Consider the following 27,112-nt stretch of genomic DNA (forward strand, 5'->3'; position numbering starts at 1 on the left):
TGAAATATATACCCTCATCAAGATACACCAATTAGTAATGTCATTTACCTCATCATTTGAAGTTGTCCATGCTGCCTAAGAATTTATGACCTTCCTTCCATATCTGAACCGTGTCCTTACACATGTAAAGCTCAACCCTACACAACATACCATATATACCATGACATCTTATGATAAATATGAGAACTTCATAATCCAGTCTGATCCACAAGCAACTACGTACTCAACTAGCCAAGAACTTTCTATTTGATCCCATCTTGAAGAAAGTCATTATATATCGCATGCTTCTCACGCCAGTAGAAAATATACATCTCTAACCGTGGTAGAAACCACCAAGAGCTCTTTGAATCCCATTCGCACAAAACCAAACCATCAGGACCGAATCTTTCTAACTCAACCAAGCTACGCAGGTCACCAAAAACCCAAGAGCATTGCCATGAAACACCTGTAGAACTCATTACCTCATAACCAACCCAAAGAACTAATTATATCCATTACCACGCTGATCCGACCTACAACCAAGCTATCCCATTTGTCGAGTCCCTTCTGAATTAACTTCGAATTCGATGCTTCTCCTTGCCATAATACCGCAATTCTCAACACAGACTCACCACACGAGAGCCAATCATAAAACCGCACTGTCTAAGGCTCATAAGCCGCTGAATACTCTCTTAAATATCCCCATAAGCACCACATTCAAAATACTTACCCTGAAGAGACTTCATGCGAATCCAAAGCCATTACCTTCACCTTCCTGATACTGATATGCAGAATCCATAATGGTATAGAACTGCTACAAGTCTTGACATCCTCCAATGTAAACCTCAATTTCTAGCCAAATACACATTCTGAAGATCTCCAGTTATTACATGTAAATCTTGAATCCTTTGAAACCATTCTTGGGAGTCATCCACTCTACTTAGGTTTTAATTAAACTGATCAAACGAACTGAACAACATGTGCCCATTAGTACAACAACACCTAAAGAAGTAACACGTCTTTCTAAGTATCCAAGTGATATCGTACTCCATACCCGTTACATCCCTTATGACAACAACTAATTCATCCAACGACTTCTCATATACCCATAAAGCATAACACACAATTACCTAAAATTTTCTTTACTCGAGTCATCCGTGATCTCAACCTTTGTAAGCCATAACTAATTCGCCAGTATATCACAAACTGAAACTAATACGACACTTGGTCACGCAATCAACTTATCAATAGCAGACTCCCCCATTTGTCTCAAAGCCACAGGTCAAAACACACAAAAACTCGCAATGCCCATACTCTATTACTGCCATAATACTATAGGGAGATTAAAATAAACCCTTCATAAGCTCGTGCAACACAATCATCTAGTACTCCAAATTATCTGTAATCTTGCATTTACCCTTGTAACAATCATGTCCACTTTCATAAGCGATCCAAACTCAAATTTAAACACACATATTTCACTAGTAAAAGAGGGTTCTCGACAAACAACATAGGGATCACGCAAACCTCAGAACACCCCGCAGGAGATAACTCACCTGCTTTGCCTCAAACTAACATCTCTTTATAACTTTCCACGTGATAAATATCACACAATCACTAAATCTTCCTGAGTCTGAACTCATATCACGACATGAAATCTACTTCATTCCCCAACTAAACAACATGAAAAGATCCTTCAACACACCCATAACTCGGGGCTACACACCAAATCATGGTGGAAATCAAACACCAAATAGTTCTTCCTACCCTTAATCAGACCCTTCTCGTCACATCCAAATCATATAAACATGTCTTGTAGTTACCTCATACTTATCGTGTAGCCACCCAGACATTACTTCCTGTCATGCCCCGAACCTGGGCCTGGACGTAACACGACACTCGGTACCTAACTACATCTGACCGAGCGAACCAACTGGCTGGTTGAATCAACATATGATATCACAACATACTGAATACGGAAGATAAACTAACACATGCTGATATACTAAAAGTCTAGTTGATATAAATCAAAGTGCAGAAATACTAATACAATTCTAAAACATATTTGTAGCCAACATAGCTTAATATGAAAAGCCTGAGACTTTGTCTAACTGTTACTCTAGTCTATGAAGCCTATAATGAAGTACTAAAAACACTGATTGTCTGAAAATACTGAAGACAATAAGATAATTATAATTCCCTGAAAGAACTGGGGATCACCAAACAGCTGATACGAGAGTCCTAACGCTCTGAATCATCAACCTATGAATCATTACCTGCATTGTGAGATGCAGGCCCCAGGCAAAAGGGACGTCGGTACATTTGAATTGCACTAGTATGTAAAGCAACTGAAAGAAAGAACTATAAATGCTGAAACTAATACTGAGTTGATAACTGATGATTGGTAATTGATAACTGAAATGATAACTGATAACTGAACTAAACAAAGGAAGTAAGATTATGAATACTCCCTCTTTTGAATGATGAACAACTTGTTTATCTGAATATTAAACCGCGGACTCAGGCCCAATATATATGTGCACAAACTGCAGCCTCGGGACCAAGTATATGTATATATAACTGCGGCCTCAGGCCCAAAGATGCATAAAGCATAAACTGCAGCCTCAGGCCCAAAGATGCACAAAGCATTAACTGTGGCCTTAGGCCCAAAGATGCATAAAGCATTAACTGCAGCCTCAGGCCCAATACAGGTGTTCAACATTCAGGGATTTAAAATCAGGAACTGAGAATCATACTACAATACATGATAGTGAAATACTGAATCACACTGAGTTATATGATACTCAAATACTAAATAGGGCTAGGTTGAGACATGTATTCTTGAACTGATTATGAATACTGAAACTTCAACTGTTTATGGCATACTAAGTAATCTATACTAAGATTGGAGGGCATCAAAGCCAAGTCTATATTGAATATGCACTGAGATCACAACATTCAGAATGAAAGTCATGAACGAGTTACAAAGCTAGAGAATAGAAGTTTTGCAACTATTCAGGGAAACTAGACTTAAGTATATTTTTGAGGCAATTAGTAACGTGGTAAAAGAAACATAGTGTAGGGAGAATCATTAACATTCCCAAACTTAGAGAGTTAGCCTCACATACCTTAACTTCCTGCTCTTGAACGTAATACAACATTCGCCAACCCTTTCAACTTTAGTCTAGATCAATACAAGCCAAAGAGATTCCATATTAGCGATAATTCTCATGTTTCGGTCACTTGAGCATTTTCTCAATACTTGGTGACATAAAGCTTCATAGTCCTTATTAATGGTGTCTCTACACCCAATAACCCATTCTCTTGCTCCTAGATAAATTCTAAAGTCTCAAATGGTTATAATCAACATCATCCTTTATCACACATAAGGTAAACAACACCCTTAATCAATAATCAACAATCAACAAGCCAAACCTATAATTGTTCATGCTTTTCTATCAAACCCATAAACTTATATCTCATGAACTTGAAGTCTATAATCATTAATCCAATGCTATAATCAATTAGAGGTGAAGATATTACCTTCTTGACGTTCAATCTTCATGAATTCGAGTTCTAGGGTTCCTTCACTCAACAGTGATGCCCCAATCAAATATCTAATGATTTGGAGGGTTTACCCATGTTAATAAAATGTTAGGAAAATGAAATTAACTTAGAATCACCATTAGAACTTACCTTGGGTGGTGGAGGGACCCTTAAGAAGTTAGATTTTTGAGAGCTTCCTTTTCTAGAGGAAGTTTTTATGTTTTGGGGCTGTGAGGGACGAAGTAGGGCTTTAAAATGACCCCCTATAAGCTCCCCCGTGCACCTGGTAGGCCTGACCCCGCACCTCACCACGCAAATGGCAGTAACACTGCCTCAGGAGCATAGCCACGCTCGGGGCGCGCATATCACATACTATTCTATAAAACGCGCATAACGTTTTGCACAGAGATCCGTTTGGGCTCTATAATATATCGTTGGAAAGTTATTTCAAAGTCTTACAACTTTTGTGTTTTGCGTTTTCCCAATTACCTTAAATGTTTTTCACTAATCCTCTTGCAAATATAACCTTTTGTAAACTTCGTAGATTTTATCGAATCTTATGCACCTCATTCTTCATCTTGATTCTAAAACAACTATTTTCACCCATACTCATCCCTCTAGGACTTCATATGTCTATAATATCATATTAATACTCATTTAATATATCCACATCTAGTCCAAATGTACAGGGTGTTACATTATCTCCCTGTTGGGATCATTCGTCCTCGAATGATTGTCCTGACTGTAACTTCTGCTAAATCTGGACCTCTAACAGATCTGATGGAAATATGAAATTTCATTAACACATGCATACTAAACTTAATGAATACATGATTACTATACTGTTGAGATATTGAACTGAATGAGTACTGCATTGATTGAATATTGGTCTGCTATGGATACATGAATACTGAACTAACATGAATATATGAATATTAAGCTTGCACGAATATTTGAGTATTGAATAACATCAATATATGAGTACTAAGTTGGCATGAATATCTAAGTATTGGACTGACATGAATAGTTGAGTATTGAGCTGACATGACTATCTGAGTATTGAACTGACATGAGTATCTGCGTACTGAACTGACATGAGTATCTGAGTACTGAACTCACATGAGTATCTGAGGACTGGAAACTTGAATGTTATAACATGACACGTTAAATACTAGATGCACCACCGCTAATTCTTGTGGCAACTACAACCCATAAGCTAATTGACTGATCATTCACAAGATTCTATATGGACCAATATAGCAAGGATTATGCTTCCCCTTCTTCTCAAATCTCATAACACCTTTCACAGGTGAAACTTTCAGAAACACCCAATCATCAACTTGAAACTCTAGGTCTCTATGGCGCACATTTGGATAGAACTTTGGCGGCTCTAAGCCGTCTTCAGATGCTCTTGAATCAACTTAACTTTATCCATAGCCTAATAGACCATATTTGGTCCCAACAACTCCCCTTCACCAACTTTGGACCAATCAATTGTCGATCTACACCTTCGCCCATAGATAGTCTCGCACGTGTTATCTTGATACTAGAATGGCAGGTTATTCTTAGAAAGGTCAATAAGAGGTATGTGATCATCCCAATTAATTTTAACATCAAGGACATATCCTCAACTGTTTGAACAATGCGCTCTGCCTGGCCATCTTTCTTAGAATGAAAAACGTGTGCCTAATCATTTCTGAAAGAACTTCTAAAAATTCATTTAAACTGAGCACCACAATCCGAAATAACGGACAACGGAGTCCCATACACCAGACGATTTCCTGAATGTACAGCTTGTGAGCACGTGATTGTTGCCCTATATGAATTAATCCCATAAATTCAAAACAAAATAATTTCTTTTCACTATTTGCAATTTTGTGAATTTTGTGGCATTTTCTATTAATTATTTGCATTTGTCTGTGTATTTTATTTTGTTTAATTAATAAAAAATACAAAAATATGCTGCATTTTCATTTAGGATTTACTTTTTTCATTTTTGAAATTAATAAGTAATTTAGTGTTTTATAAAAATGGAAAAATCACAAAATAGTTCATTTTGGCAATTTAATTTTAATTTTTCGAATTTTGGTAGTTTTTCTTTAATTTGGCATTTAATTAGTGGTGGTAATTATTATTTAGAATTAATTAATTCAATTTGCTCAGATAATTTGATTAGGAATTAATTTAGGTTTTATTTTTAATTTTATTTAAAAGAAATTAAAAGGAAGAATTGAAAAAAAGAAGAAAAGAGAAAATAAAGGTGTGAATCAGATTTTGGGTTGAGTTGTATTTCAATTCTTAAGCCCAAATTGGATATTCCATTAAAACTCGCCCAATCCAGACCCATCTCCACCTCTGACCCGGCCCAAATCGCCCCTAAGCCTGACCCAAGTCCCAAATAAATGCACAAGAGATACACAGAGACCCCCATGCCCTAAATCCCAAACGAACACTGTTCCTCCATCGTTCTCACTCGAAGTAAGCCCTAAATTCAGTCTAGATTCGGGCGAGTGAATCCCAAATCCTTAACCCATGCGTCCCTCCTTCTCTCATCTTGCTGTTGTTAACGGTTTCTAACGCAAGATTCCCCTCCCCTCTCACTCGCTCGAATTCGAGTTTTATCGCACGATTGGAAGGTTCTGGAGATGAGATGATGGATGAGTGTGAGGCGTTTGATTGATTTTACTCAATTCGAGCCCCACATTCATCAAGGATTGGTCTTCAAAAGAAGCCTTATCCGATTTTGTGAAGGGGGACTGGAAAAATTCTTTTTTGGAAAAAGGTTAAAAGGCATCTTGAACTTATGGTTTTCGGGGTTGATTTTCTTCTTTGAAGAGTCCTTTCAAAGTTTAAGAGAAGCATATATACAAAGTTTTCTTATTTTCTGAATCCGAATTTGAGTTCCAAGGAGATAAAATTGAAGTTCAGGCTTGGTTTTCTACTGTCGTCTTGTTGATTTGCTGTTGAACCTTGCTAGGATTTGGAGTCAAAAGGTGTATTGTTGAGTCTATAATTGTTAAAAGAAGTTTGAAACTTCAGGTTCAATTTCTTTCTCTCATGTAACTCTGTTTTTTAGCTGTTCTTGAGATATGGAATTTCTGAGTTTGCATCTCTTTGTTGCTGTCATGTAAGCTTGTGTGGGATTGAATCAGTGAATTCGAGTTTAGTTTCTTATTGATTTGTGACTAGCTGAGAGTTTTTTTTGTAAAGTCTGTCAAACTATGTCGATTTTCTTTGATGTATTGTGGCTAAAAACTTGGTTCGAGTCTGTTTGTTGACATGGTTTGGACTTATAACCAAAGGTTGAGGTTCAGTTGTGTGAGCTGAGATCAACCTTGAAGTTCTGGGAATTGAAAAAATAGCTTCTCATTTCTACTTTAATCCTAATTCATTGAGTGTTATTATTTGAGAAACTTGAGTCGAATGTTTGAGTTGGTATCATCTTCGTGTTGAGATCTGAGTCCGACCATGGCTGCTTGTTGAGAATATGATCTTACTTTCTTCATCAAAAAAGAATATGATCTTACTTTGCATCAAATTGTTCCTTTGTTTCATGTCAAAGTGCATTCTGATCTTTACGCTGTAAGAATTATGCATCAGCTGTATTCATGAAGTAGTTTCCTTGGAATTCTTGTCTGTTTTCTAGAGGCAGTGCTGAAATATGCTATTTAAATCCTAAAGTTCAGTCTTGGTAATTCTGCTTGTGTTCTTAGTGTAGCAATAGTGTCTGGGCTGAATCTTAATGATCCATGTAGTATCCTATTATGTTCGATTTTAAAACCTGGCGCAAAGTTGCATTGGCTCATGGTCTAAAGTGGTTTGAAGATTAATTGTTCTACTGATTGTACATGTTCAGATTGATCAATTTTCCTGCTCTTGTTCGAGAATGTGTATGCCTTGATTCTGCTACAAGACTTCTGCTCTTTCGAGCTGTTGAAGAAGTCAATTTGAGCAGTTGTTCTGAACTTTGATGAATTGAGTTAGCCTGCCCTATTTTGCACTGTCTAGGCAGCTTATCTGCACGACTTTGAATGAAAAATTCTGCACTGTTTGGCTGCAGCAGCTCTGATTTACTAGTAGTTTATGTGTCTATCTGAGTTCTGCTTGGTTTTGCGATTGCTAATCAGCCAAAGGAAATTATCAGCAGGGCTACTGTGTTGTCTGCCTATCTAGTAAGTCTGGTAGCCATGAAATCTTGAAGAAGCCCTTGCGCATAAGTTTGGTATTGGCTTACCATATTTGTGCTCATGAACCTTCTATCCCCTCATTCAGGGAAGACAATTGCCTATGTTACTACTTCCCTCATTTGAGATTACCTTATGGGGTATGCCAACTTTAACAGTTCAGTCATATAGGATCTGAAATGGAAATATTTTGCTGTCACTCTTAGGCCTAGTGAATCTCATTGATGTTTGTTGGCTTTGTTTGAACGAACACTATACCATGTTGGATTGAATATCTTGGTTTACTTAAAGATTTGGTGTGAACCTGGATCATTGTGAGAATCTTATAATAATCATGTCTCCAAGTCCAGAGTAAACTGAAAGTAGCTTCTTAAGGTATATGTGCACTCCTGTTGGTGTATTGCTCTTTAAGAAGGCATGAACAAGATTATCAGTCCCTATATATAGTAGAGTGAGGATTTAACCATGTGCGTAAACTTCTGATTGCTCTGCATACAGTCTAAATAGTGGTTAAGGTACTGTCTTTCATTATGGTTTGTGATTAACCCATAGTTTTTTGCACTGATTATCCATGTTTGGTATTTTGCTTGGTTTTGCTATGGGGTTTCCTTGACAATAAATAAATGAGTTCTTTCTTAAGAGCTCAGAATTGGTTGTACTTTATTATACAATTTCGAGGTTATTTTGAGTTATATATGTGGGCAAACATATGTTATAGGTATACTTCACCTGTTATGTAAAATAATATATCAAATTCAGCTTCTCCCTCAGAGTCGTAGTTTCATGGTTCAAGTATGCTTTTCTGGTGTTAAGTGATCAACAAGTTCTGTTTCCATTTCATTTTGTTTCGTATCTATGCCATCTCTGATCTGATCGATTTGGCTCAAGATATTACCAAGCAGCTTATCATTCTTTTGAACAGATTTGAATAGTCTGCTTCAGGCATATAATTAGTTTATCATGGCCACGGGTACGGTTCCCGTGACATAATTGTGGTACTAAATTTCGAAGTGGCTTTAAATATGAGTATCCATAGCTATAAAATCAGTTGAATAGATTTGAGGTGCGCCGTGCCAAATAAAATCTCAAAATCCACGGCTCTCGCTTAATTAATATCTTAATTTCTTAGAAATCGTGGCGTGCCATTTAGTCAATTTCCATGGCCCTCACAAATTCGAAAGTGCGTAGTTGCTTTAGGCGCGCTATTTTAAAATTACCTTCTTTAACTCGGGTGTGCATTTCATGTGACCCAAATCCAAATCTCAACAATGCTAAATAAAATGTGTCGTGGACCGCGGGTGCATTTCATGTGGCGTGGTTTAAGACGTGTTTTAGATGGCGTTGAAATCTTCCTTAAAGTAATTAAAAGCGGTTTAAAGTTAAAATGCACATAGGTTTGAAAGTATTTTAAAATCAAATAATAGGCCAATTGTAACAGTTGAGTGACCGTGCTAGAACCACGGAACTCGGGAATGCCTAGCACCTTCTCCCGGGTTAACAAAATTCCTTACCCTGATTTCTGGTTCGCGGGCTGTAAAACAGAGTTAATATTTTCCTCGATTCGGGATTCAAACCGGTGACTTGGGACACCATAAACTATCCCAAATGGCGACTCTGAATCTTTAAATAAATTAATCCCATTTCGATTGTCACTTTAAGTTGGAAAAAACTCCCTTATATACATCTCTTCGGGGTGTAGTGAAAAAGGAGGTGTGACAACTCTGGCGACTCTGCTGAGGACCGAACCCAGAATCTCTGGTTCAGGGTTCAAGAATTCGAGCTTAGAATAATTGTTATAGTTGGCTTTATCTATTATCTAATTTTGTTACATGATTTGGGCCTAATGTGCTAATTGATTGCTTTTACTGCTCCGTGAACTGTATATAAATTGTTGCGAAACCCATCTTCTCTCTGAGTCTTCTAAATCATGAAGAAGTGTGCACTTTGTGTGACTTCTTTTCTGTTAGAGTCATATTCCAAATTTAGAACGAGGTTCGGACAAGTTGCAAATCCGGTGAAGCTTCTATATTCCCGGTACGCTGCCTCCCCCGGCTCGAGCTGTCCGCTCGGGTAAGCTAGGTCTAGAACAAATAAACCTAGGTTTAAACCTAGTATAACAATACCTCATACCGGATCCCTAGTAGGAACGTTTGTTTGCATCATGTGCATTTTGACTTTGGAGACTCAACACGGGGGTTGGGTCTGTCTAGGACAGGTGCACCTGAAACAAAAAGACCACCCTGATGCATCCTACTTGCTATTTGTGCATTTATTTGCTTCGGACTTGCATGCTGACCAGCTTATGAATATTGGGAAAAGTTGAGGAAAGAAAAATAGCAGTATGAGAGTTAATCACCTATTCTGAAAAAAAACCAATGTCCAAATAGTGTCGAAACTCTGCCGAATTTTTGAAAAAAAAGTTTTTGTTTTCAAAAAATAGTTTTATTTGACAATGAAATAATAAAAAAAGAGAGTCTTGTTCTCAAAAATAGTTTGTTTTATTCGCCCGAACTACGCCAGTTTGATTCTCACAGGGTGTGAGATATGTAGGCAACCCCCATCGGGTCCAATTTCCTTTTTGTAAAAATAGCCCAAAAACCCAAAAATTTTACTTTAATTTGAAAATAATTAAGGTGATGCCATTCTTGTCAGAAATAGCCGAATGTCCCTAAAAAGGGTGCCGGAAGGTTGTTTTTGCAAGAACAGCCACTTTTGGTCACTTTTAAAGGTTTTGGCTGGTTAGCCGACACGACCGTAAAATCTTCATTTTCGAAGTGCTGAAAGGCCACATTGGCAAGGCCGGATGTTTTGTGAAAATTTTGAAAAATGGCCATTTGTCTTAAGTCAAAATGAGTCATGGTTTTCTTTCAATTAAAATCACCTTAATAAATGTGCAGGATGAGCACAAATCAAAATGAACCTTTCTCAGTCCGTGGAGAGATCCCTTTGGAGCTACATATGTGGTGGCATGATTTGGGAGGCGACAACAGGAAAGTTGTGACAAAAGCATTGGGCGGTCTTATTGGGCTCTTGAAGGTTAAGCCTAGGAAAGACGTGATTGAGGCCTTGATACCATTTTGAGACCCAACACATAATGTGTTCCACTTTGCGGATTTCGAGTTAACTCCTACAATGGAAGAGATAGCAAGCTATGCCGGTTTTGAGGGGAATCTTAGAAGTCAATACCTAGTAGCACCAAGAACAGTGACCCCTCTCAAATTTTTGGACTTGTTAAGCATCAGTCGGGACATCCGAGACGGAAATTTGGCCAAAGGATTTTGTACCTTCTACTTTCTATATCGACGTTAGGGGAATCCCCGTGGCTTCGAAATGCCAGATACTAGTCTTACTCACGCTGGAAATCAAGATAAGTGGGAAGCTCAGAGAGGATTAGCTTTCATAGTGGCGTTCCTAGGTGTTTTGGTTTGCCCGAGAAAAGACGGGAACATAGAGATGGGGCTAGTAGGGATAGCTGACTTTATGATGAAAAAGGCAAATGGGACTATAGTGCCGCTGATCTTGGCAGAAATTTACCAAGCTCTCACTCTCTGTCGAGAAGGAGAAAACTTCTTTGAAGGGTGCAATATGCTGTTACAAATATGGATGGAGGAACACCTTTGCCACTGTCCCGGATACTTGAATTGCGGTATGACTGGCCTCGAGTGCATTGAAAAAAATGAAAAGAGAGTAGAGGGTTATGAGTTTCCAGATGGTACGGAAGCATGGCATGCTCATTTGAGATCTTTGACCGCAAATAAGATAGAATGGACATTCTGTTGGCTCTCGGTCGACGAAGTAATCTATATGTCAGCTGAGGTGTGTTTTTTGCTGTTGATGGGTCTTTGAATTATCCAGCCTTATGCTCCGCACAGAGTCCTACGTCAGTTAGGCCGATACTAGACCATCCCACACAATGAAGATTTGAGTCAGCAAGTCATTGAGTTAGAGCCAAAAGCTGCCTTCCCAGAAGGAAAAGTGCGTCAGGTTTGGCATCAGTGCAGATTCTTAGGGCCTAATACTCAAGTGCGAGATCTATCCAGAGGTGCGGTAGAGCCTAATTATACTGCCTGGTATGGTAAAATATCCCAAATTCAACATGAGCTCGAAAGGCCCGCAAAAAAATCCCATATCCAACAATTCACCGATGGAACACAAGTGCAATAGGACTGGCTGACCAAAGAAAACGAGTACGTGGCTACCATAAGCAAACTGGAAAAGCAAGCCAGAGAACTTCAATTCGAGAATAGCTTGCAAGTCGCGGAGGATGAAGGAGAAAAGAAAAAGCTAGCCAAAGAAAATGAGGACCTTCGATCCCAAATTCAGAAAATGAAAACAACTGCAGAAAATCCACCCCGAAGTGACAGAGATGAAAAACTCATAGCTAACCTAAGGCAGAAAGTAAATGACTATAGTTTTGATTATAATAAAGCAGAAAGCGAACTAGCCAAGGCTCGAAAGCAATTGGCTAAAAACGCAGATGAACGAGCATGCCTGGTTAAGTAGTTGAAAGAAAAGTACGACGATGAGGTCGCAGGGTTAAAGAAAAGGGTTATCGCCACGGAAAACAAAATGATCAAACAGGCAAAAGACTTCAAGGTTGAAAGGGAACATTGTTATGCAGCATTGGCACAATTAGAAATAGATTTCCAACAACTTCAGGAGCAAAATCATGTGGCTGAGCAAACTTTAGAAGCTAGGGCCCAGCAGATTGGGCGTTTGTTACAAGAAAAAGGTGCCATAAGAGAGAATTAGAAGCATCGCCAACTACATCGTTATGAAGTGCCAGATCTGTGAGGATATAACTCGCACTACCTTCTTTGCAACAGCAATGACATTTGTTAAACAGATAATGAACGACTTGGATAGACTTCAAAGGGAGCTTGCATATAGGCCCGCGGCGAGACCGAATGATGTCCCGCGGGCACCAGGAGCATTGACGTATTCATGATTTTTCCGTTTGAGTCTGTATTTCCTTTTTTGTTAGTGTCTGTTAGTCATGTTGAGTTTGTATCTTCTTTCTGCTAGAGTTCGTCAAATTGTTTTCGAGTTTGTATTTTCTTTGTTGGAGTATGATAGTCTATTTTCGGAGTCTGTATTTCATCTTTGCATCGAAATCTGTTAGTCTTTTGGAATTTGTTAGTTTTGAGTTTTGTAATGGAAGCGTTTGTTTTTTTTATGAAAATTGAAAATCCTAAAAATGTTTTATTTCGCACTTATCTCCAGAACTACGCTTGGTCTGATTCATGCGGGGTCATGATACGTAGGCAGTCTCCATAGGATTCGACCATAACCAAAAGAAAAAAAGAGAGGAAAAGCAAGAGAGAAAAAGAAAGAAAAGAAAGGAAAAATAAGAGAAAGAAGCAATGGCAGAACAAGAGGGAAATGAGAGGATAAAAACAAATAAGAGCAAAGGCCAGAATGAAAAAAAAGAGAGAGAAAAGAAGAAAAGAAAGAAAAGCCTGGATGACGCAAGCAGCCGATCAAATGCATGATAGAAACGGTTAACTGCCTAGGTGCATTCATTCCCCAAATGTGCGATTACCAATTTGTTAAAACCCTAACTACTAACAAGGTTGTTGTTGATGTATTGAGTTTAGGCAGGTGGTTAGTTGATTGGCATTCTGGCAACCCACTCATAGAACACCCGATCAAAAGACAGGCTGAATATCGCCAACCAAGAACCGGAGACAAGTATTGTTGACCCGTCAAAAGAGGTGGAAGAACTATATGTTAATGTAATGCGGGAAGAGATGTATAAGTTAAAGCAGCAGATGGCTGAAATATACCAAGCCTGGGCCAAAGGGCATCCACCACCGGTTTATCCCGCCAACCCTTCTTATATCCCACCATCAGCCCAACCTCCGGAGCCTCCTACTGTGAACTCATCTCCAGCCTTTCCCCTCTACCAATAATGCCATGGGACCACTTCCCATACTTCTCAAGCTCCACCACCCAAACAAGTCCCATACCCTTCCCCACCAATTACACATGTTTTTGTGGCACCTCCACCTGCTACATTACACCTATCTTCCAGTGAACCCCTTTTCCAAACTCACGACAACCAGTACTATCCCCTGAACCTACCTTCAAAGTTCCAGAACCATATTCTTGCACCCCTCATCTTGATCACCCGGCAGAGACCGAGAAGCCACCCAAAAATCCCGAGCATGAAGAGATGATCAGAAATGTCAAAAGCTTAGAACAGTCGTTCCGAGATATGAGGGGGTTGGGAGGTCAAGTAAGTGTGGCCTATAAGGATTTATGTCTGTTCCCAGATGTTCAGTTGCTAGCGGGGTTCAAAATGCCCAAGTTTGATCTGTACAATGGGAATGGTGACCCAGTAGCACACTTAAGAGGATTTTGTAGATGAGAGGAGCAGGTGGAAGAGATGAATTGCTGATGGCATATTTCAGCCAAAGTTTGAGTGGATCGGCCTTAGAATGGTATACCAGACAAGATCACAACAGGTGGTACACATGGGACGATTTGGCACAAGACTTTGCCTGCCATTTTCAGTACAACCTCGAAATTATCCCAGACCGTCTGTCGTTGACAAAGATAAAGAAGAAGCCTGGTGAGAGCTTCAGGGAATATGGATTTCGTTAGAGAGAGCAAGCAGCGAGGGTTGACCCTCCGATGAAAGAAATCGAGATGGTTGATTATTTCTTGCAGGCTTTGGAACCCACTTATTTTGGTCACTTGGTGTCAGCAGTAGGTAAGTCCTTTAGCGAAGTTGTAAAAATGGGAGGCATGGTTGAGGAAGGACTCAAGTCAAACAAGATCATGAGTTATTCAGCAATCAAGGCGACCACCCATGCCATTCAAAATGGTACTGGAGGTGTACTCGAGAAGAAGAAGAAAGAGGATGTTTCTACAATTGAGTCGGGATCTTGGGTTGGATCCAGGAACATTCCATGTTACTATAACCCGCCTCGACCCTACCACTAAACTTACCCCCACACTCCATATAGTCCACCACAACATTACTACCCACCGTCCGATCCCCATTTTCCCGTCCATCACGCACAAACCTATACCCAACCTCCCGCTCATGCACAATGGCATGCGCCGGCTCCACAAAGTCCATACCTAGCTCCACAAAATTCCCATACACCCCCGAAAGCCTACAGAAATCCCCTATGGGATAGGTTTCCGGCCAAATCAAGCCTTTAAGAATGAGAGGTTACAGAAACAGAAGACCTTCACTCCTTTGGGAGAATCATATGCTAGTCTATTCCATCGACTGAGACAGTTGGGTATGTTGAATCCGATCAAGGCTAAACTGCCGAATCCCCCTCCCAAAAATCTTGACCGCTCGGTGAGTTGTGAGTATTGTTCAGGGACCCCGGGTCACGACACAGAGAAATGCTGGAAATTGAAAACAGCTATTCAAGAGCTCATTGATACTAATCGGATCGAGGTCCAAGCCCCGGAGGCACCCAACATCAACCAGAACCCGTTGTCAGCCCATCATGAGACTAATATGATTGAGATAGTGCATAAGGAAGGGGAGCCTAAGAAGCCTTCGCAAACCATCATGATGATTCGGGCTAGTAAAGCCAAGCCATTTGAAAAGTAAACAAGTGAGAAGTCTGTAATCAAGTTGAACGGGGCAAATAACGAACCATCTGTGGAGGTCAAGAAGGGGTCCTCAAGTGACGTTGCAGGGAAACATCAAAGAACAAAAGTAGTTGTGCCAGGAGTGACGAACAAGCCTGTGGTAATTATGAAGGGTGCCCCCACAGATCCTGTCATTATCAAACCGGTAACTCAATTACCGATAGTCAACAACAAGGTAGTCCCATGGAATTATGAACGAGTGACAGTGACTTACAAGGGGAAAGAGGTTAAAGAAGAAGTGTGTGAGACTCATGGTTTGACTTGATCGGAAAGATGCTTTGCCCCCAAAGAGTTGAGAAAAGCTAAGACCTCAAAAGATAATCCAGTGTTCATGAAGAAAGCGGTGACCGAGGAAGAGGCAGAAGAATTTCCGAGAAAGATGAAAGTACAGGACTATTCCATTGTGGAGCAGTTAAGGAAGACATCGGCTCAGATCTCGCTCCTGTCATTATTGATCCATTCCGACGAGCACTATCGGGCTTTGATGAAGATCTTGAACGAGGCCCATGTTCCTGACAAAATCTCAGTAAACCACTTGTAAAAGATAGACACCAAGATATTTGAGGTAAACCGAGTCACTTTTTCTGATGATGAGTTGCCCGTGGAGGGTACTGAGCACAATAGAGCCCTCTATCTGACGGTAAAATATGAAGTATGGTTACTCGGGTACTAGTTGCAATGGTTCCAACGCAAATATTTGCCTTCTTTCCGCATTGAACAAGTTGAAGGTGGATGATGAAAGAATTCACAAGAACAGTATCTGCGTTCGGGGATTCGATGGTGGATGGAAAGATTTAGTCGGGGACATAGTGCTCGTGCTTACAATAGGGCCGGTTGAATTTACTATGGAATTCCAGGTGCTCGATGTGGCTATTTCTTACAATCTATTGTTAGGTCGACCCTGGATTCATGCTGCCAAAGCGGTCCCGTCCACTCTGCATCAAATGGTTAAGTTTGAATGGGATAGACAGGAAATTGTTGTGCATGGCGAAGACAATTTGTGTGTTCCCAGTGATGCCATTATTCCATTCATAGAGTTTGAATACGACAAGGGGCCGTGGATCTATCAGGTTTTTGACACGGTAGCAGTAGAGAAAGTTCCTGAAGGGAAGTGCGTGCCAACTCTAAGGGTAGCTACTGCATCAGTCATGGTAGCCGTTGAAATGTTGAAAAATGTTTTTGTGCCGGGCAAAGGTTTGGGTGCATCTCTGTAGGGTATCATACAACTGGTTTCTCTTCCTAAGAACTTGGATACATTTGGTCTGGGGTTCAAGCCCACAGTCGCAGACATGAGAAGAGCCAGAAAAATGAAACAGAGAGCATGGGCCCTTCCAAAGCCAGTCCCGCGTCTTTCCCGATCATTTGTCAGGCCTGGTACTAGAAAACGCCCAGTGATGTCGGCTCCCATTTCGGTGATTGATGTGGATGAAGATTTGATGGAAAGGTTCGAGAGGATATTCACCGATGTGAACGTGCTGGAAGCTAGAGAGGGTTCTAGCAAGGCGGATGTGCAATTTGTTGGGCCCGGTGTAAAGACTAACAATTGGGAAGCTACTCCTCTCCCCACCAGGAGGGAGTTTTTGTAGTTTGCTTTGATTTTCTTTCAATTTTTCTGGATTATTCCAGGGTTGTAATTCAGATTCTATGTTCCGTCAGTTTGGATGTATAAACCCCGTTGTCTTTAATTTCAATGAAATATAATTTCTCTTTTCCTCTCTTCCTGATAGTTTTATTTTTGCTTTCCTTTTTTCCTTGTACAATTCTTTTTATGCTGGCTTCAATGATATGACATGCATGCGGAATCTCCGGCCCAGTCTTAAAAGCCAATCTAGTTTTTAAAGAGTAATTCAATAAATAGAATGTGATGTTGAATCAGAATATGATGAGGATGAAGCCTTTGAAGAGATTAGTAAAGAATTAAGCCATTTTGATGAAAAACCTAAGTCTAACCTGAGTGATACAGAAGCAATCAATTTAGGGGACCAAGATAATGTCCGGGAAACTAAAATAAGTGTCCATCTTGAACCACAACTCAGAAAGGAGATAATTAAAACACTGTTCGAGTATAAAGATGGTTTTGCATGGTCCTATAACGACATGCCAGGTATAAGCACCGGCTTGGTGGTTCACAAATTGCCCACCGATCTGACATTCCCCCCTGTCAAGTAGAAGCTGAGGAAATTTAAAACTGATATAAGTGTGAAAATCAAGGAAGAGGTCACCAAACAGTTTGAGGCCAAGGTCATTCGAGTCACTCGGTATCCCACTTGGTTAGCCAATGTAGTGCCTGTGCCAAAGAAGGACGGCAAGACCAGGGTGTGTATTGATTATCAAGACCTCAACAAGGCGAGTCCCAAGGATAACTTCCCATTGCCGAACATCCATATATTGATTGATAATTGTGCCAAACATGAGATTGGTTCTTTTGTGGATTGTTATGCGGGCTACCACCAAATCTTAATGGATGAAGAAGACGTAGAAAAGACAACATTCATCACGCCATGGGGAACATAATTATCGGGTCATGCCATTTGTTTTAAAAAATGCCAGGGCAACCTACATGAGGGCAATGACGACCATATTCCATGACATGATACACAGGGAGATCAAGGTTTATGTGGATGATGTGATTGTAAAATCTAGAAAGTAGTCTGACCATGTCAGAGATATGAGAAAGTTCTTCCAAAGGCTTCGCAGGTACAATCTCAAGCTTAATCCTGCAAAATGTGCGTTCGGTGTTCCATCTGGAAAGTTGTTGGGATTCATAGTTAGCCACCGAGGTATTGAACTAGACCCATCAAAGATCAAGGCTATTCAAGAGTTTCCACCCCCAAAGAACAAGATTGAGGTGATGAGTCTGTTGGGAAGATTGAATTACATCAGCCGGTTTATTGCTCAGCTCACGACAACTTGTCAGCCTATCTTCAAATTGCTAAAGAAAAATGTTGCGGTCAAGTGGACAAATAAATGTCAGGAAGCATTTGATAAGATAAAGGGGTACTTGTCAAACCCACCTGTGTTGGTCCCGCCAGAACCAGGGAGACCTTTGATTTTGTATTTGACGGTCTTGGAAAATTCATTTGGATGTGTGTTGGGACAACATGACATCACTGGCAGGAAGGAGTAGGCCATCTATTATCTCAGCAATAAGTTCACATCTTATGAGGTTAAGTACACTCATCTTGAGAGGACGTGTTGTGCCTTAACTTGGGTAGCCCAGAAGTTGAAACATTATTTGTCATCTTATACTACTTACCTCATCTCTCGCTTGGATCCGTTGAAGTATATCTTTAAGAAGCCTATGCCCATAGGGAGGCTCGCAAAGTGGCAAATCTTGCTCACAAAATTTGACATCGTCTATGTGACTAGGACTGCAATGAAAGCCCAGGCATTGGCTGATCATTTGGCTGAGAATCCAGTAGACGAAGAATATGAACCTTTGAAGACTTACTTCCCTGACGAAGAAGTAATGCACATTGATGAATTAGAACAGATTGAAAAGCCAGGATGGAAAATTTTCTTTGATGGGGCTACTAATATGAAAAGCGTTGGGATAGGAGCGGTACTTATTTCTGAAACAGGGCATAACTACCCTATTACGGCTCAGCTTCGGTTCTACTGTACTAACAACATGGCGGAATACGAGGCATGCATTTTGGGTTTGAGGATGGCTATAGACATGGGTGTCCAGGAAGTCTTGGTCTTAGGTGACTCAGACCTTCTGGTACACTAAATTCAGGGAGAATGGGAAAAACGAGATTTAAAACTCAGACCGTACCGGCAATGCTTACATGATCTTTGTCAACGGTTTCAATCAATAGAGTTCAGGCATATTCCGAGGATCCACAATGAGTTCGCCGATGCGTTGGCTACTCTGGAATCAATGTTACATCATCCAGAAAAGGCTTATGTAGACCCGTTGCATATTCAGGTCCGTGATCAACATGCTTATTGTAACATGGTGGAGGAAGAGCTCGATGGGGAGCCTTGGTTTCACGACATCAAGGAATACATACGAAGGGGAGTATATCCGATACAAGCCATGGGTGATCAAAAGAGAACGATTCGTCGCTTGGCAAGTGGATTTTTCTTCAGTGGAGGAGTTTTGTACAAAAGAACTCCAGATCTTGGGTTATTAAGATGGGTAGATGCCAAACAGGCTGTGGCTGTCATGACTGAAGTACATTCTGGGATTTGTGGACCGCACATGAGTGGGTATGTGCTGGCAAAGAAGATTCCCCGGGCAGGTTATTATTGGCTCACTATGGAGCGAGATTGTATTAGTTTCGTGCGAAAATGTCATCAGTGCCAAGTGCATGGAGATTTTATTCATTTTCCACCATCTGAATTACATACAATGTCTGCACCATGGCCTTTTGTTGCTTGGGGAATGGATGTCATTGGACCAATCGAGCCAGCAGCATCCAACGGGCACAGGTTTATTATGGTGGCCATCGATTATTTCACCAAACGGGTAGAGGCTAAAACATTCAAGGCTGTAACCAAGAAGGCGGTGGTTGATTTTGTGCATTCAAATATCATTTGCAAGTTTGGGATACCGAAGGTGATCATCACAGACAATGTGGCTAATCTCAATAGTCATCTGATGAAAGAGGTATTTCAGCAGTTCAAGATTACACATCGCAATTCTACCCCGTACCGCCCTAAGGCAAACGGAGCAGTTGAGGTGGACAACAAGAATATAAAGAAGATACTTCGAAAAATGGTGGAAGGTTCTAGGCAGTGGCATGAGAAGTTGCCGTTTGCATTGCTCGGTTATCGCACTACTGTCCGTACTTCAGTAGGGGCGACTCCTTATTTATTAGTGTATGGCACCGAAGTAGTGATACCCGCAGAAGTGGAAATTCCATCCCTTCGAATTGTCGCAGAGGCTAAGATCGATGATGATGAGTGGGTCAAAACCCGTCTGGAGCTATTAAGTTTGATCGATGAAAAGAGACTGGTAGCAGTGTGTCATGTCCAGTTGTATCAACAGAGAATGGCAAGAGCATACAATAAGAAGGTGCGTCCACGGAAGTTTGAAGTGGGTCAGTTAGTATTGAAACACATTCTTCCTCATCAGGTTGAAGCAAAAGGAAAGTTCTCCCCAAATTGGCAGGGTCCATTTGTTGTAACTAGAGTGTTGTCCAATGGCGCGTTATATTTGACAGAAGTAGAGGGGAAATGTGTGGAGATAGCTATCAATTCTGATGCAGTCAAGAGATAATATGTATGATTTCTTTGTTTGATTGTACTTGATTGTATTTGGCAAGTCTCGAATATTAGAATGACGAAGGCATGTTGTTCTGCTATCTAAACACTTTATCCCTTGTCACCCCTCTTGAGCCTTATTTGTTTTCTTTCATACCCCTCTTTCGAAATCAGTAGCAAAGATCAGGAACACAAACGTGAAAGATAAGTAAAGGAAAAGAAGAAAAGAAAAGAACAAAAAGGGAGAGAAGAAAAATGAAAATAATAAAAAAAAGACGGAAAGAAAAGAAAAGGAAAGAAAAATAAAGAGAAAGAAAAGAATGAAAAGAAAAAGAAAGAAAGAAGAAAAACAACAAAAAGAGAAAAGAAAGTAAAAAAGAGAAAGAAAAGAAAGAGAAAAAGAAAATCACAACAACAAAGTATTCTCTATGACATGAACTACGTTCGACCTGATTCCTTTTAAGGATACGTAGGCAGCCTCACGGTTCGGTCTCATCAAAATAAAAATCCAAAAGTCCCCAAGCAAGAAACTGGGGCAGAAGTTGTGGTTGTTGTAAGAAATCTGATTCCGAAAGTTGTAATTTTGAACCCATTCGAATGGTTTTGAGCCTTTTATACCCTTTCTTGCTAATCCCATCCAAAAGCCACATTACGATCTAAAGAAAGACCTTCCGATCAGTCTTCAAGAAATGCCAAGTCGAGTAGATAGAAGCGATTTATATCAAGGGCAACACTCTGGTCTGAATAGGGAAAAGAAACCAAAATGAGGGAGTCTTATTGGTGAAAACCCCCACGGGCACCGTAAGGCAACGAGAGCTGAGAGAAATTAAAATGAGAGAGTCTTATTGGCGAAAACCCTCACGGGCAACGTAAGGCGAAAGTGAGTTGAGAGATGAACGAATGAAAGAGGTCTGCTGGTGAAAACCTTTTAAGGCACTGCAGGATGAACAAGGTCAGGATTTGGGTGAAGAAATCAGGTTATGGAAATTCCGGGGCAACAAAGTATGGCAATTGAGAGTTGATTGGTTGGGCGGATTGGGCCGATTAATCCAAGTTGCATGTCATGATCATCGGTGCCAGCTGCTCCACTTAGATAAGTCTCTTTTCTTTTTTCCCCTTCAGATAGTCTCCCAGTTTTGGATTTTCTTATCCTTAACTCTGAAAGTCATTGCATTTCATTTCTTTCGGGTTTATTGCTCTAAGATGTGCCCGATGTTAGTTCTGTTTAAGAAAACAAGAAGGAATTTCAAAGCTCACTACCAGCTTCAATATTGCAAAGCAAAGTGCGGCCAGAGCATACCAAAGATAGCATGATGTAAAGCGGGGTAAAGTGCCAGCAAGAGTCCCATCGGCAAAATGATTTGGTAATTTCATGGGAGATGTAGAGGTTCCGTTAAAGGGGTCAGAGATGTGAAATAACGGTTCAAGTATAGAACACTCGGGTCATTTAGGGTCACAGGGTTTTGAAAGTCAGTCGGAAAGTCAAGTGGTTCAGGGCCAGTTCGGGGAAGACAGTCAAAACAAAACAATGCCGCGAAGAGACCTGCAGAAAGAGTGCCATCAACTAACCACCACATTTTAAACTGACAAAATTTTTCTTTGATTGAGATAGGGGCAGGAAATTTCGGATGTTTCAGAGAAACTCTCCATGGAAAAGGCAGTCACCAAACATGTTTGATTTTTGATTTTCAGGACCCTCCTGGAAAATGGGACCTAGGTCAGAAATAGCATAATCTAGCATAAGTGTATCCCCAAGGAATATAAGCTGGTTTAGAAGTTTGCATGATCGAGATAGGATTCAATTAGGAGTTCTTAGGACCCTCCTGAATAATGGAACTTAGCTTTAAGATTTCGATTAGATAACAACATTTAGCGTAAATTCTGCTGTAGGGTAATACAATTCAGCCATGAAAGTTGTCACTCTTAAGATAAAATTTGACTTTTGAGTTTCAGGACCCTCCTGGATAATGGGATGTAGCTTTAAGACCCGCTTAGATAACAAGATTTAGCGGAAGTCACACATTTAGAAGATATAACTTAGATTTAAAATTGTTATCTAGGTAAGAGTTGTCAGGACCTCCCTGGATAATGGGACCTAGTTTTCAAATTCTTAGTAATATTTAGTAATATGATTCAGTTTAACACTCACATATGTGCCCAGTTACCAAACTGGGGCAGAAAATTTTCTTTGTTTTTGTCTATTTTGTTGAAGTCAGGAGCCCGCCTGGAGAGCAGGGAATACATTTCAAGTTCGAAGTCAGGAACCCGCCTGGAGAACAGGGAATACATTTCAAGTTAGCAATCAGGAGCCCGCCTGGAGAACAGGGAATACATTACAAGTTAGCAGTCAGGAACCCTCCTGGAGAATAAGGAATACATTTCAAGTTCGAAGTCAGGAACCCGACTAGAGAACAGGGAATACATTTCAAGTTAGCAATCAGGAGCCCGCGTGGAGAGCAAGGAATATATTTCAAGTCAGCAGTCAGGAGCCCGCCTGGAGAGCAGGGAATACATTTCAAGTCAGCAGTCAGGAACCCGCCTTAAGAGTAGGGAATACATTTCAAGTTCAGCAGTCAGGAGCCCGCCTGGAGAGCAGTGAATACATTCAAGTTCAACAGTCAAAGTGTCCACCTAGAGAAAGGAAAAACATCTCAACGTGTAGTAGGCAATCAAGCATCCATCTGGAGAAAAGGAAAACATCTCAGATTACAATTCAAGGCGGCAACAAAAGGATTCTACCGAGAGAATAGAGGACAACAAGGCAACAAGAAATACAAGAGCAAGTTTGAAGATTTAGATAGGATTGTGTAAAGCATAGATCATAGTCTAGTTTAGTTTCTTTTATTTTTGACATGGTGTAATAAGGGGTTCAGTAAGCAGTAACAGCAGCAGCAACAACAGTGAAATCACAGCTTCATGGTAGTCCCAGCTACCAAACTTCCAGAACTACATTGACCTGATTCCTTTATAGCCAAGGATATGTAGGCAACCTCTGAAGCAGGGTATGATCAAATCTTTGAAAAATGCTTCCCACGGAATATTCAAACGGGCAAATCGCTCGTATCCACTCACTTTATCTTTGCACGAAAACTCTTCGTGTTTCCGGGCAAAAAAGGGCAGCTGTGAGCACGTGATTTTTGCCCTATATGAATTACTCTCATAAATGCAAAACAAAATAATTTCTTTTCATTATTTGCAATTTTGTGAATTTTGTGGCATTTTCTATTAATTATTTGTATTTGTCTGTGCATTTCATTTTTTCTTAATTAATGAAAAATACAAAAATATGCTGCATTTGCATTTAGGATTTAATTTTTGCATTTTTGAAATTAATTAGTAATTTAGTGTTTTATAAAAATGAAAAAATCACAAAATAGTTCATTTTGGCACTTTAATTTTAATTTTTTGAATTTTGGTAGTTTTTCTTTAATTTGGCATTTAATTAGTGGTGGAAATTATTATTTAGAATTAATTAATTCAATTTGATCAGATAATTTGATTAGAAATTAATTTAGGTTTTATTTTTAATTTTATTTTAAAGAAATTAAAAGGAAAAAATGAAAAAGAGAAGAAAAGAGAAAACAAAGGTGTGGATCAGACTTTGGGTTGAGTTGTATTTCAATTTTTAAGCCCAAATTGGATCTTCCATTAAAACCCGCCCAATTCAGACCCATCTCCACCCTTGACCCGGCCCAAATCGCCCCTAAACCCGACCCACGTCCCAAATAAACGCACAAGAGATACACGGAGACCCCCATGCCCTAAATCCCAAACGAACGCTGTTCCTCCGTCGTTCTCACTCGAAGTAAGCCCCAAATTCAGTCTAGATTCGGGCGAGTGAATCCCAAATCCGTAACCCACACGTCCCTCCTTCTCTCATCTTGCTGTTGTTAACGGTTTCTGACGTAAGATTCCCCTCCCCTCTCACTCGCTCGAATTCGAGTTTTATCGCACGATTGGAAGGTTCTGGAGATGAGATGCTGGATGAGTGTGAGGCGTTGGATTGATTTCACTCAATCCGAGCCCCACATTCATCAAGGATTGGTCTTCAAAAGAAGCGTTATCCGATTTTGTGAAGGGGGACTGGAAAAATTCTTTTTTGGAAAAAGGTTAAAAGGCATCTTGAACTTATGGTTTTCGGGGTTGATTTTCTTCTTTGAAGAGTCCTTTCAAAGTTTAAGAGAAGCATATATACAAAGTTTTCTTATTTTCTTAATCAGGATTTGAGTTCCAAGGAGATAAAAATTAAAGTTCAGGCTTGGTTTTCTACTGTCGTCTTGTTGATTCGCTGCTGAACATCGCTAGGATTTGGAGTCAAAAGGTGTATTGTTGAGTCTATAATTGTTAAAAGAAGTTTGAAACTCCAGGTTCAATTTCTTTCTTTTATGTAACTCTGTTTTTTAGGTGTTCTTGAGCTATGGAATTTTTGAGTTTGCATCTCTTTGTTGCTGTCATGTAAGCTTGTGTGGGATTGAATCAGTGAATTCGAGTTTAGTTTCTTATTAATTTGTGACTAGCTGAAAGTTTTTTTTGTAAAGTCTGTCGAACTATGTTGATTTTCTTTGATGTATTGTGGCTAAAAACCTGGTTCGAGTCTGTTTGTTGACATGGTTTGGACTTAAAACCAAAGGTTGAGGTTTAGTTATGTGAGCTGAGCTCAACCTTGAAGTTCTGGGAATTGAAAAAATAGCTTCTCATTTCTAATTTAATCCTAATTCATTGAGTGTTATTATTTGAGAAACTTGAGTCGAGTATTTGAGTTGGTAGCATTTTCGTGTTGAGATCTGAGTCCGACCATGTCTGCTTGTTGAGAATATGATCTTACTTTCTTCATCAAAAAAGAATATGATCTTACTTTGCATCAAATTGTTCCTTTGTTTCATGTCGAAGTGCATTCTGATCTTCACGCTGTAAGAATTATGCATCAGCTGTATTCATGAAGTAGTTTCCTTGGAATTCTTGTCTATTTTCTGGAGGCAGTGCTGAAATATGCTATTTAAATCCTAAAGTTCAGTCTTGGTAATTCTGCTTGTGTTCTTAGTGTAGCAATAGTGTCTGGGCTGAATCTTAATGATCCATGTAGTATCCTGTTATGTTCGATTTTAAAACCTGGCGCAAAGCTGCATTGGCTCATGGTCTAAAGTGGTTTGAAGATTAATTGTTCTACTGATTGTACATGTTCAGATTGCTCCATTTTCCTGCTCTTGTTCGAGAATGTGTATGCCTTGTTTCTGCTACAAGACTTCTGCTCTTTCAAGCTGTTGAAGAAGTCAATTTGAGCAGTTGTTTTGAACTTTGATGAATTGAGTTAGCCTACCCTATTTTACACTGTCTAGGCAGCTTATCTACACGACTTTGAATGAAAAATTCTGCACTATTTGGCAGCAACAACTCTGATTTACTAGTAGTTTATGTGTCTATCTGAGTTCTGCTTGGTTTTGCGATTGCTAATCATCCAAAGGAAATCATCAGCAGGGCTACTGTGTTGTCTGCCTATCTGGTAAGTTTGGTAGCCATGAAATCTTGCAGAAGCCTCCTTGCGCATAAGTTTGGTTGAATTTTGTTGGCTTTCCATAACTGTGCTCATGAACCTTCTATCCTCTCATTCAGGGAAGACAATTGCCTTTGTTACTACTTCCCTCATTTGAGATTACCTTATGGGGTATGCCAACTTTAATAGTTCAGTCATATAGGATCTGAAATGGAAATTTGTTCCCTCATAACTGATCTCATTGATGTTTGTTGGCTTTGTTTGAAAGAACACTATACCATGTTGGATTGAATATCTTAGTTTACTTAAAGATCTGGTGTGAATCTGGATCATTGTGAGAATCTTATAGTAATCATGTCTCCAAGTCCAGAGTAAACTAAGAGTAGCTTCTTAAGGTATATGTGCACTCCTATTGGTGTATTTCTCTTTAAGAATGCATGAACAAGTTATCAGTCCCTGTATATAGTAGAGTGATGCTTTAACCATGTGCGTAAACTTCTGATTGCTCTGCATACAGTCTAAATAGTGGTTAAGGTACTGTCTTTCGTTATGGTTTGTGATTAGCCCATAGTTTCTTGCACTGATTATCCATGTTTGGTATTTTGCTTGGTTTTGCTATGGGGTTTCCTTGACAATAAACAAATGAGTTCTTTCTTAAGAGCTCAGAATTGATTGTACTTTATTATACGATTTCGAGGCTATTTTGAGTTATATATGTGGGCAGACATATGTTATAGGTATACTTCACCTGTTATGTAAAATAATATATCAAATTCAGCTTCTCCCTCAGAGTCGTAGTTTCATGGTTCAAGTATGCTTTTCTGGTGTTAAGTGATCAACAAGTTCTGTTTCCATTTCATTTTGTTTCGTATCTATGCCATCTCTAATCTGATCGATTTGGCTCAAGATATTATCAAGCAACTTATCCTTCTTTTGAACAGATTTGAATAGTCTGCTTCAGGCATGTAATTAGTTTATCATGGCTACGGGTACGGTTCCCATGACGTAGTTGTGGTACTAAATTTCGAAGTGGCTTTAAATATGAGTATCCATAGCTATAAAATCAGTTGAATAGATTTGA

This window comes from Nicotiana sylvestris, chromosome 9 (assembly GCF_000393655.2).
Source record: "Nicotiana sylvestris chromosome 9, ASM39365v2, whole genome shotgun sequence".
Lineage (NCBI taxonomy): Eukaryota > Viridiplantae > Streptophyta > Magnoliopsida > Solanales > Solanaceae > Nicotiana > Nicotiana sylvestris.